Here is a 6,000-nt window from a genome sequence, read left to right as displayed (position 1 = left end):
GAATCTCAATATGAAAGTTTCAAATAGATTGGTATTCGAGTTACATTGGCACCTGGTTTAAATCACGCAGGCAACATGCTCGACTTAATTTAAAACCAGACATTAAGCAAACTACTGCGAATCGCACATGCTTTTTCCACCATTGATAATGTTAAATAATCACAATAAGAAACTCAACAATAATTATGGATTGCTCCTCCGATTTATTGCCGCTAACAATAATGAATAGGAGTTGAATCGACTGAATTAAAATATTAGTACATACCAAATTATACATACTAAAAATCCATTGAATTTGGCCAATTCGTACTATGCATACGACCGGTGACACTGTGCACATAGCCGCATGCATCTATGGCATGCTCGCCTCAGCACCGCGCACACCAGTTTAGTATGCATAGACCATAGTTGTGAATTCATACCATGCATTAAAACACATTATAGTTTTATAAAAGTGTTAAACGAAGATTTATATGGTGAGAATGAGAGCAAATCTTATGGTTGGAATAAAATAAATGAATGGTCCAGGGAGATGAGAGCACAACTTTTGCACAACTGCTACTGCAAATTATTTCAGTATAAATAGGTATGCTTTACAAATATAAGTAATGGACCCACCATCATATTTTATATTTGTGAGAGGGGTAGAGTAGGAGATGGCAGGGGCGGACACAGTAAGGCCCAGGGAGGGGCTCAAGCCCTTCCCAAAAATTTATTTACCCTTTCATCCTATTGCTAAAATCATTTGAAATTTAAAAAAAAAACCGTCTTTAGCCCTTCTTAAATCAAAGTTATTGAAGACTAAATTGCGTGAAATTAATGTTGAGAAGGGGCTGAAGTCGCTAAGTTGAATCTATGAATTAAAATTTGCAGAAGTGAATTGGGAAATTAATTGTTGTTACAGGTATTTTGAGGAAGAAGATGACCCACTAAATTACTCTTATAAAATAATTAATATATGTATATTTGATATAATAATGTTATTCCTTGAAAGTAGCGTCCATTGTGAGTGTAGTATAAATAATTAATTAAATACTAATGATATATTCTATAATTCATAAGTGGATTAAGGTTTATGCGGGTTTATATTGTAAATATCAATTTTTATTCTTTTTTATTTTCTTTACTTTTCTTCTCCTTTTATTTCCTTACAATTCTATTATACTACTTATATTTATTTTTTATAACTTTTAATATTTATTTTATATAAAAATTAAGAACGAAAATATGAAAAACATTTCATGAATTGAACGTGTAGTTTAATTCATATAGGATTCTACAAATGATTATTTTTTTTTTGTTTCAAAGATGTTGGTTTAGAATTTTTATCCTAGAATTAGACTTTAAGGTGCTCACATTGAATAATTTGAGGTTTTCTAAGGTAATATTCCTTCTTTTACAACTACTTAGGACAACATTTTAAGTTATTAATATTTTGTTTCATACTCTCTCCGTCCCACGTTATTTGAGTCACTTCTTTTTCGCACTCGTTTTATAAAAATAATAATAAATAGTTAAGGTGGAGATAAAGTAAAGTAAGAAAGAATCTTAACTAACTGCGGAAGAATTTGCAAGTTGATAAACCCCGACGGTCGGATTTTCCATCTCCAAGGAAAAACACTCTGATCTCCGATCAGAAAAATTCCCAATTCTCCTTTTGGTGCTTCGACTCTTACATAAAGTTCTTGCTTGGATAATTCAAAAGTGGGAGAAGGCTTTTTACTAATAAATCGATATTCAAAATCATTCCATTCAGGGTCTTTTATTCTATCAAAGCGCCGGCTTTCTAAATTCTCATAGGGTCCCCCTGGAATTCCTTCCAAGGCTTGTTGGATTATTTTTATGGATTCTCTCATTTCACTGATTCGTACTAAATAACGAGCTAATGAATCACCTTCGTTTTGCCATTGAATCTCCCAATCAAATTCGTCATAACACTCATAACGATCAACTTTACGAAGATCACATTGTATTCCCGAAGCTCGTAGCATTGGCCCCGATAAACCCCAATTTAGTGCTTCTTCTCCACCAATAATACCTACGCCTTCAACTCGTTCTAAAAAATAGGATTTCGTGTAATAAGCTTTTGATATTCAGCAACCCAAGTTAAAAAATAATCGCAAAAATCCAAACATTTATCTATCCAGCCATAAGGTAGATCAGCAGCAACTCCTCCGATACGAAATTAATTATGCATCATGCGCATACCGGTAGCAGCTTCAAATAGGTCATATATTAATTCTCGTTCTCGAAAAATATAGAAAAAGGGGGTCTGTGCCCCAATATCTGCCATAAAAGGACCAAGCCATAACAAATGGGAAGCGATACGACTCAACTCCAGCATAATAGCTCTAATATAGCTAGCCCTTTTAGGTACTTGAATATTACCTAGCTGTTCGGGTTCATTTACGGTTATTGCTTCTGTAAACATGGTAGCTAAATAATCCCAACGTGTTACATAAGGCAAATATTGTATAATTGTTCGATTTTCCGCAATTTTCTCCATTCCTCTATGTAAATAACCTAATATAGGTTCACAGTCAATAACATCTTCACCGTCGAGAGTAACGATCAGTCGAAGAACACCATGCATTGATGGGTGGTGAGGCCCCATATTCACTATCATAAGGTCGTTTCTTGGAATTGGTGTAATCATAAGTTTTTACCGAGTCAGTCTTCCATGCATTTCTGAAAGTAAAATGAAGTTCATTCCCATTTAAATGACTAAGCTCATCAAAAAGTATCATGCTTCAAATTAACGTGTTTTTATTTCTCGAATATCCAACTCATCAATTAATTCTTTATAGCGTCCTCTACTTCTTTTTGACAAATAGGCTAGTAGTCGTTGACGTTTTCCCAAAATTTTGCGCAAACCTCTCTGAGATGAAAAGTCTTTTTTGTGCAATTCCAAATGTGAAGTAAGTCTCCTTATCTTAGTGGTGAAACTGAATACTTGAAATTCAACAGACCCTCTATTTTCTTCGTTTTCTTTTTGAGAAATAATCAAAATTACGGAATTTTTTACCATAAAAAAATGCTCCTTTTTCCTTGTACAGATATGGATTTTACCGATCAGTAATAATAATGCTATTAATTTGTATGTGGTATATACAATAATTTAATGTAAGAAACTCCTAATTTTCTGAATTCAAACCAATCAATTGAATTTGAAATTCTATTTAGATAGGAATAGAAAACAATTGGTACATTTTCACATGGAAGAATTTAGACCTAAAATTCATAAGTTTCTGTTAATTCATTTCGAGATCTAATTGAGATATTATTCAAAGTAATTTCATATTGGATACTAGAACGAGATGTGAGACAATAAAAGCGGATGGTCTGTATATGTGTTTACTTTGATATATACCCTAGAAATTCTATTTTCTATTCTAGGGTATATAGAAATAGGATCTAGGATATATAGAAAAATGTATTATTCACAAAATTTCAATCGCGAATACAGATGTATCCTTAACATACTGAAACGACTGCCATTATTGGTATCAAACCAATAACGATTCATACAAGCTAAATCTTCTAATCGATAATTAGGCAAAAGAAAGAGCTTTAATTTCATTAATTTATTTTTATCTCTATCAAGATGGTTATTTTCATGTGAAACTTGGCTGCTGTTTGTTACGTTCGTTTCATTCCAAAATACTATATTTCTATCTATATAGTTTATATTCTTTGAATTGAAACAAATTAGAATTCTCACTTTTCTACGACGTTTAAACGATAAAACATTTTCTGGAACAAGTAAATTAAAATGCTTTTTGTCTCTATTTTTGGTTATTCTTTGATGTGGTAAAATAGTTTCATCCAAATTTTTCTTAGAAACATATCTTTGCTCTTGATATTTTTGATTAATTTGATGCTTACTCTTATGAAGCAGCGAAATACCTATGGTTTGGTACATAATGAATTGTCCGTCTTTTTTGCCAGACAGACGAAGTGGTTCTACAATCAATACTCCTTTCTTCATCAATTCTGAGAGAGTCAAATTCTTTTGAATAAACATTATATCCAAACTCATTGCTCTCTTTTGAATCGAGGATATAGTAATTTTTCTTGGATCTATCAGTCTAAGCAGGAGACAATAGATCTTGATATTATTGATCATTCTTTGATTCAAAGTTGCGTCCCATCTTAATTGAAAAAGCAAATAATGTTTCAGGAAGAAATCTAGTTCTGCTTCTGTATTGCTTTTGTATTGTTTTTTCTTTTTCGCTTTTTTCATGTCCGAGCTTGCATAATTTTCTTCAATATCTTTTTGTTGTGAGAAAACGGATTCGCGATATCCTTGGCTTATGGGTTCTTTTTGTTCTTCATTTCAATGCTTTTTATTCGATGCTATCAACAAATTTATCCTTTTATTTTCATTAATATTTTTACTACTATTTAAATTTAAAAGAAGTAATTTGCTTGGTATAAACCAAGGTTTCATTTTATATGCCTTATAAAGAAACACAAATTCTGTGAAGAGCCAAAATTCCAGATTCGATATAGAACGCTTTAGCCTTTTTTCATTCATTCCCATCCAATCAAAAAATCTTTTGTGTAGATTTTGTGAATTGGTTTCTGGAATCATAAGATATAAAATATTTTTTTTAGAAATTATTGGAGAGTTGTTAGTACGAATGTTCGCATTTTGATACCTATTGGTATCAATTAGGATCCAGGCCTCAATATCAATATCTACTTTTTGTCTAAGATAAAAATTGAAAATTTTCCAATCAAAATATTTTCTATCAGCTAGTTTTTCCATATATGGAATATCAACCTGCCCTAGATCATTTGGAATAGGGATGTTCCTCCGTATATCAAAAAAGTATTTTTTCGACCTGTTAGAAGTATAAGAAATTTCTTGCTTCTTATTTCCTTGAAAGGGAGGTCTATAAAAAAAGCATTCCGTTTTATTTTTATAATTAATAAATTTATATGATAAAAGATTATATCTATAGTATTTTCGAAAATTATCTTTTTCAGTATATAATAAATATACTTCAGATTGCTTTTTGGAACCAACTAATAGGTCTTTTTCATATGAATGCTGCTTGCTTAAATTTGTCTTTTTGTCTATACAACGCTGGCGAACTCTATTTCGCCATTTTTCTGGTATTAATTTAGACCATCTGATCTGAGATAAATGGTACTGAAAATGCCCTTTTAACCAGTTTTTCCATTGATCTGTTTCATAGCCCGGAAGTATCTTATTTGCTAATTTCGAATGAACCATTCCTTGTCTTTCAAAAGAATCCTTTATTTTAGAATCCTTTATTCTTTCTTACTTTACTTTATCTCCACTTTAACTATTTATTATTATTTTTACAAAACGAGTGTGAAAAAGAAGTGACACAAGTAACGTGGGACGGAGGGAGTATAGTTTTTCATATTTATTACTAAAAAAATACTACTATATGGTTGTCCGTTATTAATTGTCTTATTTTGACTTAATTCGAGTTTTAAGGATTATATTAAAAAATGAATAAAAAAATGTAGTGGAATATGAGTTATAATTTTGTGTATTACTATAATAAATCATGATCGAGACGAGTTAGTGGAATGTGGAATTCACTTATCAAAATAAAAAAGTAAATGAGACTATTACGCGCGAACATATGTGAAAAGGAAATAAGAGAATTATTTGCCGACGGAAGAGTATATAGTTCAGCCCCTACACGATTTTTTTCTGCGTCCGCCCCTGGGAGATGAAGTAGGGAAAGTATTAGGTGATCCCAACTGGTCTAAATATGTGGGAGAGGATCTCCTAATATGGCTATTTGAAATTTCAACCCAAAAAATAAATAAGTGCCATGTTATCAAAAGAGGACAGAAACCCAGGTTGCCTGAACACTTTGGAGATAATAAGTGACATTTCTTTCCCACAATTCACTTAACAAATGGAAACAAATAAAACAATAGAAGGAAAAGAATAAAAGAAAAGAGGATGAAACTGCTACTCAAACGCCATGGAAACAACAAGCCTCAACAAAT

This window comes from Salvia hispanica, chromosome 5 (genome assembly GCF_029641045.1).
Source record: "Salvia hispanica isolate PSC_SH4W2 chromosome 5, Shi_PSC_v1, whole genome shotgun sequence".
Taxonomy (NCBI): Eukaryota; Viridiplantae; Streptophyta; class Magnoliopsida; order Lamiales; family Lamiaceae; genus Salvia; species Salvia hispanica.
The sequence above is the reverse complement of the archived record's forward strand: the minus strand, read 5'-3'. Positions refer to the sequence as shown.